Source organism: Pteronotus mesoamericanus, unplaced genomic scaffold (genome assembly GCF_021234165.1).
Source record: "Pteronotus mesoamericanus isolate MK-2021 breed Mesoamerican mustached bat unplaced genomic scaffold, CSHL_Meso_final contig_56, whole genome shotgun sequence".
NCBI classification, from domain to species: domain Eukaryota; kingdom Metazoa; phylum Chordata; class Mammalia; order Chiroptera; family Mormoopidae; genus Pteronotus; species Pteronotus mesoamericanus.
Genome location: NW_026555201.1, coordinates 19,115,988 through 19,142,015, shown reverse-complemented (window position 1 = coordinate 19,142,015; position 26,028 = coordinate 19,115,988). Strand labels below are relative to the sequence as shown.

At 39.4% G+C, this 26,028-nt stretch overlaps 1 long non-coding RNA gene across 1 annotated transcript; it reads left to right on the top strand.

Annotated features, from left to right (window-relative positions):
* LOC129075702 (uncharacterized) lies at positions 1–22,196 on the top strand. Its single transcript, XR_008529676.1, has 3 exons — positions 1–159; positions 20,189–20,304; positions 21,620–22,196. It is a non-coding gene; the product is annotated as an uncharacterized LOC129075702 (long non-coding RNA).
* Positions 22,197–26,028: the final 3,832 nt, after the last annotated feature.

Here is a 26,028-nt window from a genome sequence, read left to right as displayed (position 1 = left end):
TCAGGACTGGATGTAGAATATGGAACGGAAGAATTAGGCGTGGATACTGCATTTTTACCTGAGCAACGGGTGAACATTGGCGCTGTTGGCTAAGGCCTCTGGTGTTGGGGCGAGCGGGCTTGGACAGAGCAAATGAGGTCTCTGTCGGGGTCCTTTCAGGTTTGTGCAAAGGAATCAGTCATTCTGTGCCACCTTGCTCTGTGGATGTAGCTAGGAAGCTGCAATAATACTTTTCGCTAGTGACATCTGTAGAGGTCGCTTTCAGGTGACAGTGTGTTTCCCAATACTCAGTGGCCTATAATCTGTGGCCGGGGTCAAGCGCTAATACCAGTAACACGTGATTTCATTATTTAGGCTTTTCCTCAGGACTAAAATGGTACTAAGGAAGTGAGTTGGGGTTTTAATGAATTCTCCAGGCAATAGAGAACCAGGTTATACTTTTATTTTCAGTCAAATGGTTTGCTTATTTTCATAAACTTTTGGGATGTTAACTGAGTGATAACAATTAGCCTTGAGGATAAGAAAGTAAACACAAATAAATCCCTCACTTTCTTGGGCTCAAGAACCCCCGCTGAAGAGAGCAATTATAATTACCCAAAATGCCTGATTTTGTTGAGCTATCACATATATTTTGTATCTGTATATATATGTACGTATATCTGTACATATATATGTACAGATATACGTACAGATATACGTACATATATATGTACATATATATACGTACATATATATGTACATATACAGGGTGTGGCAAAAGTAGGTTTACAGTTATATGTGAAACACAGAGTTTATTCTTGTGTTATTATTTATTATTGTATTATTTTCCATACTCACAACTTGTAAACCTACTTTTATGTATGTATGTGTATGTACGTATATCTAGAGCAAGAGAGACTTTTTCTGTGAATATTGGCATACATACAGCACACACATACACTGGAACCTCGGTTCTCAAACTTAATATGTTCCAGGAGACTGTTTGAGAAGCAATTTGAATAGCAATTTGAAAACTGAGTCTCTTTTGTTTGTTGCCTGAGAGACACGTGACTGATCATATAGGTATTAGCATGAAAGTATTGTTGGGTTGAGAATCAAGACCTGAAGTTTTATTAGAGAAACGGAGACATTTTTTCCATCAACAGCTTGGTTGAGAACCAAATCAAGAACCAAGATGTTCAAGAACTGAGGCTTGACTGTATATGTAACATGCATATACATATGTATGCCAATATTTACAGAAAAAGACATCCGTCTAGCTACCCCTGCCACCCCCATCTCACCTGCCTCCCACCCGGTGAATAAGAGATAGCAAGAACATTCACAATCTAAACAAGTGGATAGAATCTTATAAGAATATGTCTCTTTTGTTCATTTGTTCCTTCTTTCATTTATTAAGTCATCTATTAGTCAACCAGCATCTACTGTGTTCTAAGCTTTATCCTGGACTCTGTGTATATAAATACTTTTTATTTACTGGCAATTATTATTAACCTTTTTTATAATTAAAATGAGTAATAACAGCAAGTTTAGTTTAATTAGATCCTGAGTGGAGAATTTTGCGCCAGATCCCAAAAGGGGACACACACCATGTGAAGGGAGTTACCTTGAGGACAATGGGAGTCACTGATGTGTTTATTCTGTAAGTGGGAGTGCCTTGACTTAGCTTTGCATATAGAAAGCAGCAGTTTGGAAATGAAAATTAAGTGAATAAGGGTACCCTTCACTTGTCCCTCAGACCTATGCCCTCCCTCCCAGGCCACTCCATACACATAGGCATGTCACTTAGCCACCATTAATGTATTCAGTGACTCTAGGAAGGACAGATTCATAATATGTGCCTTCTTGAAATTTCATAAGCAAATGCCTTTAGATCAGAGTAAGAAAATGAGTTAAAGAATTCTTTGAAAATTAACTATATTGTTTGGGGACGCCCTTTTTGTTTGTTTATTTTGCTTTTATTCTGGTGTTGATTCTGAAGAGTTTTGGATTTTTTTTTTTTTTTTTTGGAAATGTCTTAGAAGCAGCTTACTTAATTTTCTCTCCAACGGGTTATGTATCTTTCTATTTGTAGGACATATAGACACCGCGGCTCAGGTAGCAGGAGGCCCAGGCAGAGAAATCAAAAGTTGATAAAGGAGGGAGCAGATATAAATATCCAATTTGTGCTCCACAGAACTCATATAATATCATCAGGAAAAAGAATGAGATATCAGGAAAATGAATGAGAATAACTTGTGGTAATCTAGTTTGCTATTCATTTCCTCAGCACATTTTTACTGAGTGCTTCAGTACGCCTGGCAATGCCAGATACAGCTCCTAGCCTCATGGTTATTTTGGCACAGGTTTGGAAAAGGTTTGGTGTGCTCATTAAGAAAAATTTGATTCCTTCACACTTTAAAAGCATTAGTTTCTTACTCCGACAGTTTGTTTAAATATTTACTTATTAATTCATTCGGCAAATGCATTTATTTTGATTAATTATTGTAGAAAAGACTGTGCTAGGTTTCAGGATTTGTGAAAAAAATCAAACAAAGATGCAGCTTTTGAAGCGCTGCGGAGACCACCACATTTTGGTGGTTCCTGTGGTGTCAATAAATGCATCAGTAGAGTTAAATCCAATATACTAAACAGCAGTGGTTTGAAACACTCATTTGAAATGTCCTGGGGCTAGAATAAATAATGAGTCATTATTATGAAGTGCTAGGTCCCTGGGGAGTATGATCTTTGGACCAGCCAGTGATGGGATGAAAGGACTTTCTGGTCACTGAAACGGGGTGAGAACACAGAATCACTAATAAATCAGTCACATCTCAGGGTGCACGATAGGAAATAGATCTACTGCCTCTCCAACATCCATTGTATTTTTCCATTTATTTACTATGCCTTGCATTATTTAAACCCCACTGAGTTTTTCTCTTTGGCTCTGATGAACATTTCCTTCTAAAAATTGTTGACCACTGTCCCTCCCACAGAGCTGCTAACAAATATTACAAATTCAAGGCCAGGAACAATGAACCATGTGCAAGTAGAGCTGAAAAAGGTGTAAGAGTCAAATGATTATGAGTTTGCAATATTTTCATTTTTGTGAATGTACAAAACACAACACCAAGCCTGCAGGTTATGGCGATTGATGAATAAAATCTTAGCTTTTAGAAACTGCGGGATCATCTTCAACATTGAAGATATCTGTTTGGATTTCAGTTCCAGAGAAAGCTAGGGAATTTGGAGAGACCTCACTAAAGAGAATTTTTGAAAAATAGGTTAAAGATAGAGAAAACGGCTGGGAGAGTACGGCTTAGACTCCCAGAAGACGAGGTGGCTTGTGAGCGTTTTCTTTGGGGGGGAACTGTTGGGGCCTCTCTCCTTTGATTCTTTTGTAACAGTTCTGAGAGGTAGGTTTTTAAGACTCTTGTACTATACCGTAGTCCCTCTTATTCTTGGGGGGCACATTTCAAGACCCCCACTGGATGCCTGCAACTGTGGATAATACCAAACCCTGTATACGAGGTCGGGCACAAGTAGGTTTACAGTTATATGGAAAAATAATACAATAATTAATAGATAATAATACAAGAGTAAACTGCGTTTTGCACACTCACGCCTGGAAACCTACTTTTGCCATCGCCTGTGCACAGTGGCTTTTTTTTTCCTTACATACAAACCTATGATAAAAGTGAAATTTATAAATTAGGCAATTCCACGAACAGATTCGTTCTTCTTGTAGATCTTAGCAGCCTCAGAGGATGTTTTTTTTTTTCCTTTCTTTATTGAGGACTTCTACTGTTTCACTTCAATGAAGCATTTTGCAGCTTTGGCATATCTGCATTGCCAGCACCACTACCCTTGTGTTTTGGGGTCGTTTAGTAAGGTAAGGCTGACTTGACCACAAGCACTGTGATCAATACCTTGTTAATCTGATGACGCACATGCCTGCCTGGTGCCTAGGGGGCGGGTGACACACACACCATAGAGCCAGGCAAGGGGACGATTTGCGTCCTGGTCAAGTAAGAGCAGGACTCATGAGATTTCATCATGCTATTCAGAATGGTATGTAATTTAAAACATATGAATTGTTTATTCCTGGAATTTTCCATTTGCTATTTTCAGACCATGATTAACTGCATGGGACTGAAACTGCAGAAAGCAAAACTGTGGATAAAGGGCGGCTGCTTAGATGCCTGTGCTTAATACACGAGGTCTAGTCGTAGGGAGAACACAAGCTTTCCCGTTGGACCTGTCTTGGAGTCCAAACTAGGCTGCTTGTTGGCCTTAATGTGCTCTTGTTTCGTCATTTCATTTTCTCATTTGCATAGTGGGTCTAATAAAGCTTGTATTGTTCCCTGAGGGATTAAGTAACTGTATGTGAAGCACTTTCTACTATATCAGGTACATTTTGATTTTCACTAAATGAAAACTATTATTATGACAAAGTTATAAAGAAGGTTGCAAACCTGGAGAAATTTTTGTTAAATTGTGATGTTAGGTGTGGTCCTGGAAAAGAGAATTTGATAACCTTTCCCATACTCCCAACAAATACATTTTTTTTCCTCAATACAAAAGAATGTATGGTTGATAAAGTAATTCAAAATATTCACTGATACATGAAGTAAAACTCTCCTCTTCTCTAATTCCATGCCCCAAAGGGATTCCCATGAAGAGTTTGATGTACACCCTTTCATATCTTTCCCTAGGTACATGGAAAAAACACACATATCCATCTACACACATAGCTGTTTTTGTAAATATGGCATTATATTATGCATATCGTTCTGAAACTTGGTTTTTCACATAACAATGTGTCATAGACATTTTTCTGTGAAAATTCAGAGTTCTATTTAGTTTTTATTTTATTTTTGCTTTAATAGCTAGATGAAATTCCATAGCATGAATATGGTATTATTTGTTTAATCCGTCTCCTGCTGTTTAAGTTTTAGGTTGTTTCTATTTATTTATTTATTTGTAAAGAAAAAGAAATCCCTTTGGGAGGTCTCCTTCAAATGTTAGAGATTAGTCTGAGCATACTTAATTTTCCTTTTTTTTTTAATTTTATTTTTTTATTGTTCAAATACATTTGTCTCCGTTTTCCCGCCACCGCTTTCCCCTGCCCTCCTCCCCACTGTTTCCTTTTATTTTTCTTTGGCCATAACAAATGATGCTGCAATGCACAACCTTATGTGTTTTATTTCTGCAGGATATAGTCCTAGAAATAAGCATGGCTGGGTGAATGCATGTTTAATATTGTAATAGGTTAATTTGAGAAGACTCTATTAGACTCAAGTTAGGATTTATTTTAACTGACTTCAAACCAATATGTATGTCTTGCAATACTGAAAAATGGTGTTAAAACGGCCTACTGACTCTCAGTTCGGTGAGACATTAAGTGAATAAAGTTGGAAATAAATGTTTATTTCTCTTGGACTCTGGAAGTTAGAGGATTGTCGTCTTCACAGTTTGTTTCAGTAGCTCTTATCCCCTGGGAACAAAATTGCAGCGATGAAGGTTTGGGGTTTGTTGAAAAGGAAATGCCCATAGCTGATTTAAAGCTCTGCTGGTGGCTCAAGTTAGGTCATTAGTACCTTTTAGTCAACAGTGTCAAAGAGGTGTGGGAGGTGGCAGTTGGAAGCATGGTCTTTGTTCATGTCCCTGAGGGGACTGTCAAGATAACCAGGGCAATTTTCTCATGTGCTTTTAAGAGTGAAATCAGCTTGAAGAAAACTTGCCTCGCTTTCCGGGAGAAATTCGGCTTAGTCATCCAACTCCTACAGCTGCCACCTATTTTCACAGGGTGGAATCTGCACATCTGCATCATCTACGCTGCCTAGGGGAGAGGAAAGCTGGCTGCACTGTAGCCAGAGGATTTTTCTCTTTCTTTGCCCTCCTTGCTCTCTCGTCCCCTCCTATTTCAAACACTTCCACTGCCAAGAGCTAATTCACCTCTGCGGAGAGAGAACGCTCCTGTGCTGTTCGCAGAAGGAAACGCAGTAGGGCCCTCGGGACACTTCCTGGGTTAAAAGTGCTTCTATTAACTGCTGATTTGTCTCCAAGAAAAAGTCTTATTTTTTCTTAGTGCCTCCAGAAGAGGAAATTAATTTCTAGTTTCAAATTCATTTTCTTCTTATGTAAATTTTAAAACTTTTATCAAAGATAATACATGCACATATTTTTTTACACACACATATTGTAAAATAAAATAGTGCAAATGGACTTATAATGGAAAATAATATTTTCCCCCCTTCCCCCTCCTCAGCTCTGCTCCCATGTTTACCTTGTTTCTTCAGATGACTGCCTCCAGCCCTCCAAACAGAATTCTTATGCTGCCTCTTCTTTCCTTTTTAAAAAATTATTTGTATGTATATTATCTATTGATCTGCTATTATATGTGAGAACTTAAGTTCACTTATATTTCCTCCTCCCTTCTTTTTTCCTTCCATCCAGTACAGTTAGTCATCACACTTAATTCCTTAATGGATAATTGTGTGTTAGGTTGCTTTCACTTCTAGTAAGAAAAACAATTAATTCCAAATAGTTAAGCAGTAAGGAAAATGTATTTTCCCACAATAAGATGTCCCACGATAGGTCAGCTATAAGGTTAGTTCATTGAGAGAATGTCTTAAAAATACAGGAGGCCGTTCTTCCTTCGTATGTCTGCCAGGAGCCCGGTGCAGATTCCTCCCCATGTCTCTTTGGCTAAAAGCAACCACAAACCTACTACGAACGCCTGACAGGGGGTATGGAGTTACCACAATTTAGATTGATCATGCTGTACCCCCATCATTCCTGAGCACAGGATTCCGGGGAGTAATGTGGACAAGGAGATGCAATCTGGCCTCTGCCAACAAGTAAAGGCAAGGGGAAGGGCAGCGAAAGGGGGGTGGCTGTAGGTGAGGGCCCAGGAATGTTCACCGTCACCAGCTCAGGAGCCTTCGTTCATTTGTACTTTTATTTATTCTTCCATAGACTCTGTTAAGCGTTTGCGTCCCCAACCCTTCTGCTCAGCAAGCGTCCTTCCCTTTCACTCCCCGGCCTTTGTCATCAGCGCTTTTACATCATCGCTTTCGCTACCGTTCACGCTCTGCTGTGACCATTTTTTAAGTATTCTAAGTTTTAGGCATAAGTTAACTCTAAATATTGAAAGTCAACAATCAATGTTTATATTATCATGGTATAGAATTCTTTCTCGAAATCGAAGTTCTATCTTCCTCCAGTGATATGCCCATGCCTACCTCTGTGCCTGGTGGATGATGGGAACTCGCGTTTGCTGAATGAACGAATGCGCCTGAGGTTTTTATAAGTGAATTCTACCTGTAATGTGGGGGTGGGTAAGGAAATGGATGTGGGAACCCACCCAAATGTAGAACCAACCTTCTCCTGTTGAGTTCTGTCAATAAGGTAGTTAAACATAAGGTAGAAACAAAGCCTTTGGCATGGGAGAGAGCTTGGATTGCATGTGTAAACTGCAGTACTATATGACTACTCTCCTCTGAGAACTGGAAGAATCTTTCTCCCAAAGACAGTGATAGGGTATGTTATTGCTGGCTTGTGGGACTTTGCCCAGTTCTGTAATGGCGCACCTGTGTGCAGGGTGCGAAGTAATTCATTTTGGTTGGTGCTGGCATCCAGGTTGCACACAAGAGAACGCACAGGCTTTCAATTAGGATTTGCCTCAACAGGCCACCTCCCTGTGATAAATGACCCATGGGGAAAGACAAATGAAGCCTGGCACTAGGCAAGCTGTTCTCTGAGAATAACTCTGCTCTCCAGGTTTTGTCAGTGAGAATTCCTGGTGAGGGGAAATGGATTGTGTCCCAGGGAGGAAAAAACACACAGGAGTGGGTATTGCTGCGAGGTCTGTGGGTGAGTGGCGCTGCGAAAGAGTCAGTAATGGATGGAGAGTTAGAAATGTGAGCTTTTATATAGGAAATCTTTATAGTTCTAATTAGAAGCAGAATATGGATTCAGTTCAGAAGGCAGATCTGAAAGACTTGCCACTCTGTTTCACTATTCATGCAATTCACATGATTTAGCATATGGATGGGCAGAAACCCTGGTTACAATGTCTCTAATTAGAATATCTGTACTTGCACCTAGTGGACCATTTCCCTGGCTTTGCATCTCAAGTAGTGAGTGGAAGAAGGAATTTTAACGATGCCCTATTAAGGCAGCTAAACAGTGCAGCAAAGAGTTCACAGTTCCTGAGCTGGCTTTGTTAAGGAAAAGACTTGTTCTGGTGGAATTCTAGTTCCTTATTACAATTGGCGATTATTGTTTTCAAAGGTCCACTGATTTAGGTACCTTTTTGGATGGATATAGGGGAAAAGGTAGGAAATATTTCTTTTCTTTGCATGGAAGGAGAGGAATAATTTTACTCCTCTCACTGTTTTTTGTTTTTTAAATGATAATTATTTTGGAATAGTTTTCTCCTACCATGGGCCAACTAGAGAATAACTGTAGAAATCAAAATTGCAGAGAAGTGGTGAGTCAAAATTCCTCATCATTAAATTTAGTGTTGCATAATAATAGCATGGGTTCTGTTCATGGGTAGCCATTTAAGCAGCCTGCTGCTGTTCAAGCCAGAAAGGTTGGCTCAGGATTGAACTGAGCCTTGAGGTTCAGGGCCTACTGAGTCTCGGTCTTGTAACTTGGACACAGCTCTTCCCCATCTCCTATCGCTCCCCGCCCCCACACACATATTTCCCCCCTTTACTTCAGACTGAGACCCTCAGGTTACTAACCCCAATGTAGGCCGCATCTACACCGGAGACCTCAGACTGTGGCTGGGATGTTCGCTGGAATCTGATAGGAGTTAATGGTAGAGAGGGAGAGCCGTGGTGAATGGTACGATTCATCCCATTCCAGATTTATTTTAAAGAAAAACATCGTTTAATTTGTTTTCTTGTTGATTACTATATTTTTATTGTCATTTTTAAAAATTATATTATATTATTTATACTATTACAATTGCCCCAATTTCCCCACTTTGCCCCCTCCGCCCAGACTTACCTCCACTCCCCAGGCAATGCCCACACTGTTGTCCATGACCATGGGCCACGCATATACATTCTTTGGCTACTATATTCCCTACCAGATTCTTTTCCATACCAAGTTTGCCTTGCTTGTTTTTTGTTTTCTAAAAATATTTATATTTTTTAGAGAGGGGGAAGGGAGGGAAAAAAGAGAGAGATAGAAACAGCAATGTGCAAGAAACACATCTATCGATTGGTTGCCTCTTGCATGCCCCCCCACGGGGGCCCACAGCCCAGGCATGTGCTCTGGCTGGGAATCAAACCTGTGCTGCTTTGGTTCACAAGCCAGCATTCAATCCACTGAGCCCTACAAGCTAGGGCTTGTCTTGCTTGTTCTTTGTACCTATTTATTCACCTGCCTTTGCCTTCCTTTTTTCTTTCTTTTTAAAAGATTTTATTTATTTACCTTTAGAGGGAGGGAGGAAAGAGGGAGAGAAACATTGATGCCAGAGAGAAATATTAATCGGTTGCCTCTCCTCCACGCTGCCCCAACTGGGGACCGAACCACGACGCTGGCATGTGCTCTGACCAGGGACTGAACCAGTGACATTTGTCTTTGTGGGACAAAGCCCAAACACCTAAGCCACACTGAGTCAAAGGTGCCTTTGCTTCTTTTTTATTAGTAGCTTGTGCCCTCCAGTGTCATATTTTGATGTTATTTTGCATCAGAATAGCACCATCCTACCTATAAAGGTGATGGCTACTGTGTTCCTGACACAAAGGAAATCCAGGCTTGTGGCAGAGCTGGAGGTTTTGCCCCAGCTGACATGGATGTGAAAGTAGTTTCTTTTGCTCTTGTGGATGGTTGAATCACCTCTCCTCCTAGGACTCAAGCCTGCTACCTGGAATTTTAATCTATCACCGCTTTTACCTTTTCAGTTTTTCTTCCTCCAGTGGCTTCTTCATTTAGACCCACAAACGTGTTTAGATTTCCCTTGCACTTAACCAAACCACATTGATATCTATGCACCAGTCTCTATCGCATCCCCCTTTTCTCTGCCTGGCGCTCTGCCAGCTTGGCCAAAGTCCCTGAGTCAAGCTCTGCGCGTTGCCGTCATGTTTCATCACCCGCGTCGCCTTTGGTCCTTTCCCACCTGCTTCTCCACACAACATTTATCTGAAGTGGCTTTCTTCAAGTCACTAGTGCCTTTTTTTAAATTTAAAAATGTTATTATGTTCTATTTTCTTCTAAAACTCCTTAGATTCTACATACTGATTTTTAACTCACCTGAATATTTCTTGTATAATGTGTGAAATAGGGCTCTATATTTGTTTCATTTCAAGTAGTAGTGGTTCATGCACCTTACTTGTTGAATAAGCCTCATTTTACCCATTGATTTGAAATATCAACTTAATCATTTATTACATTGTTAGACAGATATATATGTTTGTTTCTAGAATGCTCATTTTATTGCATTGATCTGCTTGATTCTTTCTGTGCAGGTGTCATGTTGGTTTAATTGCTGAGACTTTATAATGGATTTAAATTTTTTAATATTTTATAATGGATTTTGACATTTGGAAAAGAAAATAGGTAAAATCAATCTGCATTAAAAAAAAAGAAGGTAAAAATGTGGGAACTCCTATCTTTTGCAACAACATGGATGGAACTGGAGAATATAAGTGAAATAAGTCAGTCGGTGAGAGAGCTACCATGTGGTCTCACCTATAAGTGGACCCTATTCAACAAAATAAACTAACGAACAAAATCAACCACAGGCATGGGAACATGGAGCAGACTGAGAGTGACCAGAGGGGATGGGGAAGGAGGACAATGGTGGAGAGAAGGAGAAGGGACTAGACAAAGAACATGTATGAGTGACCCATGGACATGGACAACCGAGTGGGAATTGACTGTGGGAGTGGGGGTCAGGGGTGGGATGGGTAGAGGGGGTAAAGGAGTAAAAACTGAGACAACTGTAATAGAATAAACATGATTTATAAATTAAAAAAATAAAAGAAAAATAAATTCCATCTAACTTAAATATTAAAAAAGGCATTATGGAAAACATCAAACATACATAAAAGTTGAGAAAAGATTATTCCTAGTGAATTCCTGGTGATTTCTTTCTTTTGACACTTTCTTTTATAATTGTCATCACCAGTCGCCTGCCGCCCATCCCGTTCCTATTGTGGGTCAATCGTGTAAGCAAAGGCACTATGGAAATGGAACTCTGTATCTCTAACAGGAAAGAAAAACATTGAAAATATACATAACCACCATATCATACCTCACAAAATAAACAATTCCTTGATACCATCCACTCTGTACTTGTTTAAGTTTTCCTGAAACTAGTTATCTATTAATTATCAAAATCACTGGCCTTTTGCCCTTATTCCTTTGATTTAACAGTCACTGTTGAACTCTTTAGTAGGGTAGTATTAGACTCAGGGTATAGTGACATCCTTGCCTTAGCTTCACATTCATCATTTTTTCTTTTCTTAGGTGAGGGTTAAGGACATAGTCTGGACATAGTCTCGTAGATTCCTTTCCAATTCAACTGTGTATCTCTGAGTAACATTTCCTTGAGGAAACCTTCCCCAGCTGCCCTCACCTTGCAAGGCCCAATCCAAGTATTCTTCCCTTCTGTTCTCATAGCATCATACCTCCATCATTTCCATGGGTTCTTGAATTTGTTTAATTGTTTGTTCCCACTGGACAGTGAGCTCATATTCACTCTTATATGCCTAATGCCTAGTTGAATAGTAATCGCACTTGACTATCAAATTGAACCTGAATATTAACATTACTATTATTGATACATAACAGCTATTGAGTACTTATTATGTGCTAGGTTGTATAGTAAAATGCTTTCTGCGCTTTATTTCACTTAATCCTGAGAACTCTTTAAGTAAAGCCCCATCATCAATATTATTATATTACAAATGAAGAAGTGGAAGTTTAGTGAGATGGTCACTTGCCTGAGGTAAGAGAAGAGGGTGGTACAGAGAGGTCGTTTGACACAGAGGTTTGAGTCCCAGGCCCATTGTTCCTTGATGGTGAGATGGTGGGCGAGCTTTGTTAAACGATGCAAGCCTCTGCTTCTCCATTTGCAGTGTCAGACGGTGAAAACCTGTGCTTCACAGCACGGGGAGCACCAAATGAAATGCTGCTCTTGAAGTCACTTGAAAACTCTTGGGTTTGTGAGAAAATCATGCGTAATCTTTTAAATATAATTTAGTGTTCTCGTTTGGTTATAGCTGCCCTCCACCGCCCCCACCATCATGCAATGCACATGATTGTGATTATAGCATGTGTTTGATTCTATGACCTACTTTTCCAGTTATGAACATTATTATGTTGCTGTATCTTTTCTTTTTATTGTAAGTATATCACCTACATAGAAGAATGTATATATACATTTGAAAGAATAATCATAAAATGAAAAGTTGTGACTATACCAACTAGATCAGAACATTACCAGCATTTGAGAACGGCTGTGTGTTCCTACATGAATGTACCCTCCTTTTACCCATCTAGAGGAAGCGTTGTACTAGTTCTGTGTTCATTGTGCTGTTTCTCTTTACAGCTTTAGTACCTATGTACATATCCTGCAATAATATATTGTTTAATTTTGAGAAACCCAGTAGCAAGCACAAGCTTAGCTGTGTACAGAAGAAGCAACATTGCCACAGTTGGAGGAAACAGAAAACATACCCTCAGAGCCACTGGGTCATGGTTTGGACTCGGCTTTCCTGAAAGTTTTCAGAAGCCCCTTTTGAGGAAGTCTAGAATCTTCTCAGGTGATTCAAGAGTCAGGCTACAAAGTGGGAAAGGGAAGCACCAGGTTCATCATCATTGTATGCTTCAAACAGGCCAAGTGCATCTAAAACTCTGGGCCAGGCTTCATTTGAATGTTTTATCCTCAGATTAAAATGATGACAAAAAGGCTAATGATGGTCCTCAGTGTGTCTGCCTTTTGAATAGCACTGCTCTGGTTCCTCTTTATACTTGTTATGTAACTACCATCTTGTGATCTTTTTTTTCACTTTTCTCTTGGATGTTCCACTTGCTTTCCTTTGTATTGGGCCTCCTGTTTTCCTAAATCTTGTGTTTTTCTCTTTCTTTTCTTTAAATTTTTAAGTCATTGTTTATTCTATTAGAGTTGTCTCAGTTTTTCCCCCTTTGCCCTCCTCCACCCATCCCACCCCACTCCCCGCTCCCACAGTCAATTCCCACTCGGTTGTCCATGTCCATGGGTCACTCATACATGTTCTTTGTCTAGTCCCTTCTCCTTCTCTCCACCATTGTCCTCCTTCCCCATCCCCTCTGGTCACTCTCAGTCTGCTCCATGTTCCCATGCCTGTGGTTGATTTTGTTCGTTAGTTTATTTTGTTGAATAGGGTCCACTTATAGGTGAGACCACATGGTAGCTCTCTCACCAACTGACTTATTTCACTTATATTCTCCAGTTCCATCCATGTTGTTGCAAAAGATAGGAGTTCCCACATTTTTACCTTCTTTTTTTTTAATGCAGATTGATTTTACCTATTTTCTTTTCCAAATGTCAAAATCCATTATAAAATATTAAAAAATTTAAATCCATTATAAAGTCTCAGCAATTAAACCAACATGACACCTGCACAGAAAGAATCAAGCAGATCAATGCAATAAAATGAGCATTCTAGAAACAAACATATATATCTGTCTAACAATGTAATAAATGATTAAGTTGATATTTCAAATCAATGGGTAAAATGAGGCTTATTCAACAAGTAAGGTGCATGAACCACTACTACTTGAAATGAAACAAATATAGAGCCCTATTTCACACATTATACAAGAAATATTCAGGTGAGTTAAAAATCAATATGTAAAATCTAAGGAGTTTTAGAAGAAATACAAAATAATATTTTTCTTATCCTGAGGTAAAGCATTCAAGCCCAGAAGCTATAAAGTAAATATTGACAATTAGACTATATTGAACATTTAAGACTATATAGTAATATACATATAAAAAAAGTTAAAGGACCAGTAATAGAATAGGAAACTATTTGCCACACATCTAAAAAAGGGTTAATATTTTTTTTAGGGAAAAAATTCTATTAACTTTCAGTCAAAAAATGGATAAAGAATACCAAAAATTCATTTAAAGCTTTTTAAAAATAATAGAAATAGGCAAATAATATACAAAACAGGTTTAGTCTCAACCAGTAATAAAGTAATAATTAAAATAACACATCATTGTTACATTCAGATTAATAAGTATTAAAAATATTGGTAATATCAAGTATTGGTGAGTGTGAAAGGGACTGGGTATTCATAGACTCTTTCTTCATCTTCTTAAAGCAGTCCCTTTAGCATATTTTGCAATGCTGGTTTGGTGGAGGTGTATTCTTTTAGCTTTCTTTTGTCTGGGAAACTCCTTATTTCACCTTCCATTTGAATTGAGAGCTTAGCTGGGTAGCACAGTCTTGGCTGCAGGTCTTTGCTTTTCATTCCTTGGAATATTTCTTGCTATTCCCTTCTGGCTTGTAGTGTTTCTGTTGAGAAGTCAGCCGCTAGCCATACCAGGGCTCCCTTATATGTTACTACCTCTTTCTCCCTTGCTTCCTTTGGGATTCTCTATCCGTCTTTGATATTTACCGTTTTAATGATGATGTGTCTTGAAGTGGGCCTCTTTGGGTTCCTCTTGAATGGGACCCTCTGTGCTTCCTGGGCTTGTGTGACTGTTTCTCTCCTCAAATTAGGGAAGTTTTCCATCATTACTTTTTCAACCAGGTTTTTTATCTCTTCCTCCTCTTCTTCTCCTTCTGGTATCCCTATTATATGGATATTACTACATTTCAGGGTATTCTGCATTTCCCTGAACACCTCTTCATTCTCTTTGAGTCTTTTTTCATTTTCTTGTTCTTTCTAAGCTTTTTTCTACCTTAGCCCCCAGCTCGCTGATTTGTTCTTTGGCTTCATCTAGCCTGTTTTGGAATCCTACTGTGTTTTTCAATTCAGAAATTGTAGTCTTCATTTCCTCTTGCCTTTTGTTGATAGTTTCTATGTCCTTTTTTATGCTGATATAGTTTGCAGCAAATTCTTTGTAGTTTCCCTGTAGTTTTTTGTAATTCTCTCTGAGCTCACTGAGCTCATTGAGCTTCCTTAGAACCATTGTTTTGAACTCAGTATCTGATAGTTTACTTGCCTCTATTTCATATAGTTCTCTTTCTGGGGATTCCTCCCTTCCCTTTGACTGGGGGGTGTTTCTTTGTCTTCCCATTATTCGTGAGACTCTTCTTTTTTGCTTCTGTTTCTTAAATTGATCTGCCTTGATTTTCTGACTTTGTGATGTGAACTTCTATGGCAGGTGACCGCTGGTTTTTCCTTTCTGGATCTGCCTCTGATGATGTCAAATATTGCCCCTGTCTGATCTTAGGCAGTCTATTCAAGACTTCCAGGAATCTACAGTCTGTGGCTGTCTCCTTCAGTTGTTAATCTCTTCATTCTGCACTCAGCAGGCAGGCTTAGAGACACCACAGGGTGGGACAGAGTCTCTCCTGGGGGCGGGGTTATTGGATCCTCTCACACTGCTGCCGTTCAGGGGAGTGGTCTGCCTGAGCCAGATGTCTACTGCTGTATGGGGGACGAGTCAGCTCCAGGATCCTGCCTACTCTCTCTGTTCTCTCCTCCATCTCCTGTCTCTCCTCAAGTGCCTCTAGACCACTCTGTGCCCCCTTTAGCCAAGGATCTACTATCTGTGGCTACCAATCTATACTCAGCTGTCAGGCTTTAGCACCACTGGGCCAGGGTCAAGCCCCTCCTGGGGGCTGGGCTATTGTGCCCTCTCACGCTGCTGCCACTCAGGCGCTGCTGCCACCAGATGGCTGCTGCTGTATGGGGGATGAGTCAGCACTGGATCCCGCCAGCTACTCTCTCAGTTCTCTCCCCAAAGCCTCCTTCCCCAGTCTCTCCTCAGGTGTCTCTAGCCCACTCTGCCCCCACCTTTGGCAGAGCCCAGGGTAAGTGGCTACAAATAAAAATTTATGCACTGGCCCTTTAAAAGGCTCTTTGCATCTCCAACCACCTGTCTCTGGCAGAGAGCAACCCTGCCTCTTTTTGCAACTGGCTGTTATCTGTGTACTTTTTGGGCTCTGGTCCTATAGGCTGGAGATCCCACTCTTCTCAGGGGGATCCAGCTGACCATTTCAATATCCTCCTGGTGCTGCTGCCAATGGATCCCTGGCCTGCCTTCTCAAGTATGTAGTTAGGTTGTGCTAAAGCTTATTCTTCTGTCTCTCTGAGGTTATAAGGCTTCTCTCTCACTATTGTTCAGTTGTTTGTTCCAGGTGATTTCTCCACAATTTAATTTATTTTCAGATTTGTCCTGGGAGGAGGTCAGGGTGACTTCCGCTCTCTCCTCCACCATCTTGATTTCTCTCTGTTATTCTCTTCCTTGATTTATTTTGACGGAATACATTACTCAGTTTTAGTTCATCATGAGTTAATAGGAAATAGACTTTTTGAGATCATAAATGTCTTAAAATGTTTTTCAATTTTCACTCGTGATTGACAGTTGGGTTGAGTGTAGAATTCTAGATTGATATCACTTGAAGCTGTTTCTCCATTGTCATCTCTCTCTCTCTCAAAATTTGTAGAATTTTTTCTTTGTTCCACTGTTTTAAAATTTCATAATTATGTGCCCCATTCTAGGTTTATTTTAATCTACTGTACTGGCTACTCAGGGGACCCTTTCAATCTAGCATGTCAGTTTGAGGGAATGTTCCTCAATTATTTTGTTGATTATTCCCTCCTCTTTGTTTCTCCGTTTCTGGAGCCTACACTACTTAGGCATTGGATTTCCTGGATTGGTTCTTTTTTTTATATTTTTCTTTCATTTCCAATATTTTTGTCTTTTTTTATGTGTGAGTGTGACACTTTGGGAAATTTCCTCAACCCTCCTATTATTCTTTTTAACCTTCCAGAACACATTTTTAACGTATGTGAACATTTTCCAATTTTCTGAAAATCCCTTTAAAAATAGAATGTTTTAAAATGAATGCAATATCTTCTCTAATAACATTGTTTAATGCTTTCTCTTTTTGCATGGTCTCTGTTCTACTAAACTTTTTTTTTCTTTTTCTTTTTGCTTTGGATCTTGTGTTCTATACAGGATTGAGCATATTTTTGTATGTTTAGAGGCACTTGTGTTTCCTATTCTGATTACTGTCAATCCCTAGTCAGTGCTTTGGGATTGGCAATCATTAGAATTTGCATGAACTCAGGAAAATAGGCACTCTAAAAAATCTTGATGGAATGTAAATCTATAACACCATTTTTGTAGAGCAAGTAGTATTTCTGAAAATTTTGAGAGGAGGGAGAGAGAGTGGGTGAGCAAGCTGTCAAGTGTATGCCTGAGTTCCTGGCCCAGTACTGATGTGTGCATGTGTGAGAGGAAAACTCTGAGAACAGAAGAACCATCAGAAAGTCGTAGGGTGAACAACTACTGAAATTCAAACAAGCCTGGCAATAGTTCATGGTCTCACCAGACATAGTGAAAAGACCTCATTATAGAAAACACAATAGATAGAAACCTCCAAAGAATGTTGTCCTAGTATAAGACTTAGACTGGGACTAATTTAACTCTTGACTCATGACTCCTCTGAAAGTACTATGAAAAAGCTTTAAAGTAAGTGTTGAAAGCATTTAACTAACTTCAAGTAACTTACCTGTGTGCCAAAAAACTAATCACATTTAAAGGAATACAACAAACTCCAGAGATGATAGAACTAGCAAAAATAAAAGCATCTACTATAAATATACTCCATATATTCATGAAGGTCTAGAAGAAAATATAAGCATGGTAAGAAAAGGTACCCAGCCATGTAATATGAAGAATAGAGACATTTATTGAAGAAGATACAAGATGTAAGAAACATTGTACATAGGACAATGATGCCTCAGTCCTCCTCAAAGTTGGTACCTTGGGACCTCACATATTTCTCCCAGTCATCGTCAGCTGCCCCATTGTATTTTTCTGAATTTGATCTATGATCTGAAATCTCTTCCCTTGCAAAGGTGATTTTAGTTTTAGGAAAAGCCAGAAGTCTGAGGGTGACAAATCTGAGCTGCTGGGGGGCTGAGTCACCTGAGTGATTTGATGTTTCACCAAAAAACTCTGCACGAGATGTGATGCATGAGTGGGTGCACTGTCCTGATGAAGTTGCCAATCACCAGGTACCCATAGCTGCAGCTGTTTTTGTCATATTGCATCTCTCAACCTACAAGGAACACGGAGGTAGAACTCCTTATTAACTGTTTGGTCTGGAGGGGTGTACTTAGGATGAACAACATCTTCCCAATCAAAAAACACAGTTAACATGGTCTTGATCTTGCTGCAAATTTGCCACAACTTCTTCAGGTGTGGAAAACCAGGCATCTTCTATTGGGACAACTAACTGGGCCTTTGTTTCCAGATCATTGTTACTCTACCCACCATTCATCTACAGTTATGACCTTCTTGAGGAAATCTGTTTCATTGGTAGTGATTTGAATCAAGTCATTAGCAACTGCAACATGGTGTTCCTTCTGCTCTGGTAGCAGAAGCCAAGGAACGAATTTCGCCACAACACATTTCATGCCAAGATCCTGTATCAGAATCTTGGACACAGTAGTTTTTGGAATCTGTAGATCAGCTTCTAGTTCTCACACTGTCTGTTGCTGATCTTTGTTGATTGCGACCCATACACATTGAACGTTCTCATGTGTTCTGCTTGTTGCCAGCCTTCCAGAATGTGGATCACTTTCACCAGGTTCTCAACCATCTTTAGAGTGTTTTTGCCACACTTTTTTTGCACTGCACTCATTGTATCATCCCTGAAAGCCTTCGGAATCATCCTAATAGTTTCCTCAGAGGAACGTTCAAGCTTAATGCAAAATTGGATGCAGGTTCATTGCTCTACTTGCTCAGTCATTTTGAATGTGACGGCCACACAGTACACATGCTCACTCAACAGCGTCTACCACTCCCACTGACTAGTACAGTGGAGTTGTCTTGTTTATGCATGCACATTCCAGTCCACTCTCTTTCGCTGCCAGGTTACATTGAGGTCACGCAAACTGTTCTCATTATATTAACAATGGCTGGACTTTTTTGGGACAGACCTCATATATTCCAGAGTAAGTTTTAAAGAGGAAACATGCAAACATGTGTGATGAAAAATATACTGGGTGGGGTTACAGCAGATTAAGCACTGGAGAAGAGAAGATCAGTGTAATTCAAGGCAGTAACAGAAACGATCCAAAGAAAGAACAGAGAGCAAGAAGCCTAAAAAAAACCTTAAGTAGAGTACCATACTCTGTGGGACAGTATCAAGCACCTTATCTACAAGTAGATGGACTCCCAGAGAAAGAGGAGAAGAGGAGTAAAAAATGTTCACAGAGCCCATCCATTCACAGTCATTGGAGGAAGCTTGGAGAACTTCCAAGGGGCTTTTGGTGACCATGACCCATGTTGCACCTGCCAGACTTGTGATCTAGGGGGATGGCACAGCTGTCTCGGAGCAATTCCAGGCACCACCAGGCAGAAAATTTGAAGATAGATGCTCTAAAGCATAGGGGTCCTGGGGGGACATGATGCAGGACAGAGGCTGCACTCACCTCCAGTCTCAGGGTATGATTGCATCCACCCTCTTTCTTATCCCAGGGAAATATCTAAAGTTGTAGGTGGAAAATGGGAAAGCTTCCATCAGCGTGAAGGACAGAGCGCAGCGGCCCCTCCCCCAAGGCTCCCACTCCCACTCTGCTGCTGATGGCACAGGGTGAGAGAGGGAGATAAGCTTCTCTTGTGTTCTGTCAGTGAGATTTCAGGATGTATCTGTTACAGCAGCTACCTGATTATTTCCCTGATTAATCATTCCATCTCCTCCATGTTTTAATCACTTGTGAACTTGGATAACCTCCAGAATGGCTAGCATGGCTGTGGCGGTCCTGTTTTTGCACTCTTTTGGGTTGGTTCCATCAGTTTAGCACAGTGTGATTTTTATAGTTCAAGAATTTCACAACATTTCTAGTCTGCTGATGGCATGTTGTTCTCTTTTCTTTATATCATTCCTGTCATGGGATTTAGGGTGAGGTGAATAATTAGGCTTGTGTGCTTAATCCACCATCTTGGGTCAATCTTCCTCTCATTGTTTTACATGGTACCTCGGTACTCCTCCTTAATTCATTCCAGAGCTCACGATGAGTGCTGAAACCAAAGAGCCCCAAGCAAGCGAGCGCCGAGTCCTGAAACATTTTTTCCTTGATGAGTACAGGGTTTGACGAGTTCTGAAGCTGACAAGTACCAAGGTATGACTGTAATTTGCATTTTTTTGATTCCTAGTGAGACTGAATATTTTCCCATATGTTTGTTTACTAATCATTTCCTAATTTGTGAATTCACTGCTCATGTCCTTTGCTTCTTTATTTATTGCAATATTTATTTTTTAAAAGTTAAGAACTAGTGTTACGCTGCACTCAAGTTTATTGATTCCAAAACATGCCCTGTGCATGCCTGTTTCCTGGTCTTTAGTCATGTTGGCCCAGGCTCTGAGACATTCCCTCTCCTCTGTCCTATATTTGTTTAAATTGGGTCTTTCATGAAATTTTTAGAAAGACTTAGTTCAGCTACAAACCCAGTCTTCAGTTATTGTTCCTCCAATATTTATTTATAATGGCTAATATTTATTTTTGCTAGACTTTATTCTTAGCATTTTACATGTTATATTTAATCCTTAAAACATCCTTGTGCAGTGGGTGTAGTATAACATCCATTTTACAAATGAGGAGACTGAGGGTTATAGATGAGGTTCCATGACACGCCCAGAATCACACAGTTGAGGTGCGATGAAACAGGGGTTCAAGCCCATTCTGCCAGTTTACAAAGCCCCTCAAACCATGACATTCTCTTTATTCCTTGGAAGTCCTGTGGTCCCTTTGGCTGAGTCCATTGTGTGGAGCATACTTAGTCTCTGTATCATTATTTTTTTGCTATTATATATGTCTTATGTTTCCTATTCAGCTGTAAACCTTTTAAGGTTACATACTTTTGCCATATAAATGCTTTTTGTATCCCCAGTATAAATCTCAGTGCTAACAAATGATAGGCCCTAGATAAAGTTTGTTAAATGTATCAATTGCTTTGGATCTTTTTTATGTTAGTTAATTGCTTCCCTGATAGAATTTTTTTTTTTTTTGGCATGCAAAACCAAGAGGCATTTTTCTTTGTAATATAGCTCAGCTCCTGCCACAGATTAAGCATTGTCCCTCCTTGATCTCTCTCTTTTATGACAGGTTATTTAGAAGGTTTAAGTCATAGCCTCAGTGCTCCATAGAATTCCATTTGTAATTATGAAGAACTAATATACATGGAAATTTCTAGAAGTAGGCTTAATTTCTTTGGCCCTTTTGTAATCAGGTAAAACTTCCTAAATGAGCCTTGATTCTGTCTCATCACTTTTTCACAGATAAGAATTTCAAGTCTCTATAGATACCTTTGAAAATTGCAGGAATTTGCAATAAGGGCAAAGCAGCCCATCTTCAATAGAACTGTGACAGTGGTTTAGGTTACTGCCCTTCCATTCTTGGGCAGAGTTACTGAGTTCAATTGTGTCTCTCTCTCCAGCCATTGAATCTGTCTAAAGAAGAGGAAAAACCTCCGGTGCCATCAAGATGATGATAATCCTCAGCAATTTATATTCCATTCATTTTCTCCACATATTTTAGAATTATTCATTTCCCAGCATTCTGAAGTCCAGTTGTGCTGGAAGCTGAGATGCAGTCAGATTTTCTTCTTGCAAAGAGAACAAAATGAAGTTAAAGATATAGATCTGGATCCTGGCATCCCAACCTGAGATAATAGCACTTAAGGGCATTTATAATTTTCACAAAGAATGAAATAAAATTCTCATCACAAAATTTATTTTCATTTACTTATGAATAGAATTATAAACAATTTAGAGGAGGTGATTGTTATGAAATTAAACAAAACTAATGGTTTTAGATTCTTTAATCAATATTCAGGTTTAGAAAAATCTTTGCAGACTACTTACATCTTTATTGCTGACCTACAGAAGTTTGCGATGCAGAGCTTGCACTAGTTATAAATACATATAATTTTATTGATTCATATACACTACACCTACTGTCAGGAAGGGTCTGAGGTGATTTACAATAAAGGTACAAGAGTAATAACCTGAAACACAACTCATTGCAAGATAATTATATGAATTGTGACCATAAATGTGCATCTTGGTTAGGAATGTGTCTGGCTAAAATTCAAAGAAAATGTGACAGACAACAGTTTAAACAAGTAAGAAGTTAATTTTTCTGAAGCAAAGAGAAGGTATGGAGCCCAGGGTGGCCCATTAAGTCCACCAGTGACCCAGATTGCTTGCATGCCCCTGCCCTATTCTCCTTGGAGTGTGGCTTTGCTGTCATGACTGCAAGACGCTGTCTGCACCTCAGCTGTCTTGCCTGTGCTGAAGGCGGGGTGAAGGTCAGAGGCAAAGGCTGATGGGCACACCAGCAGAATTCATGCCTCTTCAATACCTTTCCTTCTGCGTAGATCTCATTTGCTAAAATTTGGTCGCAAGGCCAAAAGGGATGTATGTTAGGTGAATGTTTTTTAGCTGAGCACATTGGAAGATTGAATAAAAGAGGTTTGTTTTGTAAAGATAGAAGGGAAAAAAGAATATAAAAATATAACTAATGTTTGCCACAGTAACTGATTTTAAAGGCAGGCACATCTAAAATCTGTATGTCCAAGTAAGTGTTTTTAGAAAAATATTTAAAATGACCCAAGATAATAGTCATTCTGACAGGTGTGAGGTGATATCTTATTGTTGTTTTGATTTGCATTTCCCCGATGATTAGTGATGTTGAGCACCTTTTCATGTACCTGTTGGCTATTTATGTCTTCTGTGGAAACACTCTGCCCTGACTGGGTGGCTCCGTTTGTTGGGCATCGTCCCACAAAGCAAAATTTTGTGGGCTCGTTTCCCGGGTCAGGGCACATGCCTGGGTTTCAGGTTTGGGTCCCAGTTAGGGCATGGACAGGAGGCAACTGATGGATGTTTCTCAAATTGATGTTTCTCTCCTCTTTCTCCCTCCCTTCCCCTCTCTTTAAGAAGAAATAAGTTTAAAAAAAAAAAAACATAAATGACACTCTCACTTAATTCTGCCATACTTAAGAGTCCAAGAAACCCTTCTTGACTGTCCCTAACTGAAAGCAGCATTTGGAGGAAGGAGCTTGCTGCTCCTATGCAGAACCATGAAGGTCGAGAACAGTGCCAGACAGAAAGGTCAGCTTCAGAGCAGCAGAAGCCAGCATGTGATTTTTGTCACATGAAAGATGCTCATGGGTCCTTCTGGGGTAGCAGGGTCACTGAGTGTTCAAATGTCTGCTGCTATTTTGTCCTCCGAAGCCACTGCTTGCTATAAAGTATACTATAATGCACAACTTCATATAAATTTCTTGGGCACTTATCTGGTTATATAGCCTATGAGTATTCTTAGACTATATTCCTAGAAGTAGAATTGCAAGGTTGGACATTATAAAAATTTTTCAGCTGTTGACAAAGGCTGCCAAATAAACCTTTTGTTATGGATCCACACCCTCTTTCCCAGTAGTGGTATATAAAAGTTTTCCTTTACTTTTGTTATCAAGATATTATACTGTTTGATCATCACCACTCTCTTGTGAAACAAGTTTTTAGTACTTAAATGCATTTTATTTTATTATTAATGAAGATAAACATTTTTATATCTATTGACCAATAGTAGTATTTTATAACTACTGCTTTTTAAAAATTTTCCATCATTTTTTTTATTACTCTGAAAAGCTTTTATATATTAATAATTTAAGCCATTTTTCCACAGAAGTTTCATTCCCACAGTTTTCTGCTTATTTTAACTCAGTTTATGAAGTGTTTTGCTGTTGATTCACAGGTGTTTTAAATTCATAGGTAATTAAGTTTAGCAATCATTTTATTTATACTTTTACTTTCAGTGTAACGCTTACAAATTTCCACCTGCATTCTCTTCTGCCACGTTTATATTTTCCATTTTGTCTTTAAATATTTTAACCATGGCAATTTAACTTTGTTTCTAAATAACTGATTTTCCTCTTAGTAATGGCTCACATTTTCTTTCTCATATTGTAGTAATTTCTGCTTGTATATGAATGCAATGGTTGTCCAGATTTTTTTTCTTCCTTAAGACTGAGTTCTGTTAAGCAGATAGTTAATATTTTAGTGAATCAGCATGATTTTTCCCAGGTTTGTTTTTCAGCTTTGTTAGGGCAGGTCTAGACTAGTAGTTACTCTAGGGCTACGTTAGCCATACATTGAGTATAGACTTTCTGGAAGTCTCTACCAAATGCCCAGGGTATTCAACAAGGTCTTTTTACCATGACAGGTTGGAACTCAAATGTCTCCCAGGCCCATGCAGGCTTTGGTTGTTTTTCAGTTCTCAGCATCCTGGTAGTTGTTCCTTTCCTGATAGTTCTTCCTTCCCTGATAGTTCTTTATGGCCCATCCTCATGGAGTCTCATTTTGTACACACATAGGTGAGTATTTGGCCCAAGATTCAAGGGGATTCCTATGCAGATTTTGGAGCTCCTTTTCTGCATGTCTCCCTTTTCCCTGGTACCTTGTCCTGTGGATACTTGCCCAGCCACCTGCGTATCTGAGTGCTTCGATCTGCTTCCTCACTCAGCAAGACCACCATGCCTTGTGTGAGCTACGCTTCGTTCTTCAGTCTGAAAGTTTCACCAGGAAGAAAGCTGGGGTGGGCATGTAGTTCACCTCATTCGTTTCCCTTCCTCAGCGAACTTAGTTCTCTTTATCCCATTGCCCAATATCTGAAAACAGTTACTTCATAGTCATATATTAGGGAAGGACTAGTCCAGTAGCACTTACTCTCATGATGGCCAAAAGCATGTATTTGATAGGCATTATGGAGGGTCTGATTGGCTGCCCCATATCCATTTCCAATCCAATTTTCCCTTGTCTGCCTCCCAATTGTGGAGACTAAAAAAGTCAAATATTGGTTTAACCTACATCCTGTACAACTTGGAATGGTTGTGGACCTGGCCTAGCCAAGGATACAGAAGAGCGATTCTTTCGAGATTTCAGCAGACATTTGAACCCTGATAAAAAGGAGAGAAACGCTAAAGGAGAGCGCTCTCTCATTAGCCTGGCCTGCATTACCTCTAGTGTTTGGTATGTGCGCACTTGCTGATGGCCATCTCAGATCACGAGGTAACATGTCCAAGGACGAAACGCCAACCCACTGAGGATGGTGAAGAGGAAAAATAAAAAAGAGTCTGAGTACTTAAAAACGTCTGTAAGGTACTGAACCAGTCCTGAGACTGTCTCCCTTGGGGCTTCATAGTATGTAGAACTCAACGTCCTTGTGTTTTAAGTTTCTGTTAGTTTTGTTGTCTTGTTACTTAGAGCCAGACTACTCCTAAGTGATACAGAATTTAAATCTGTATTCCAAATGGTTGGGCAGTTACAAGACATTCTATTTTTAAAAGCTATTAAAACAACTACTTTCTCATATACAAAATTCTTATACACATTTTGGTCTCTTTGTGGACTTTCTATTCTATTCCATTGGTGTATCTGTGTAGGGCAAGCATTCCTACTGCCCTTAACTTATGCATTATGATATATCTTTTCAACTTTATAATACTCTTCTTAAGTCCAATTTTCTAGTAATTTGTAAAATGATTTAGCAGAACAGCTTTTTCTACTCTTTAAGGGTCATGAGTTCGGTAAAGATTGGGGGCAATGTAGACATTACCTCAAGGTTTTCTGGGAAGAAGATGAAAGCTGTTGGCATTTTGGAAGTTTCTTTAAAATGCAACAATGTTGTATGTAGACAATTTCAAGTACAGTGCAATTTTAAGAAAAACAAAGCAAAGGAAAAATTTACTTCAAAGTCATAATTAGCTGCTTTCTTTATGGGTTGGAAAAAAATGTGATTTGAAAGTTGAGCTCAACAACACCAAAAGCATTAACAAATAGG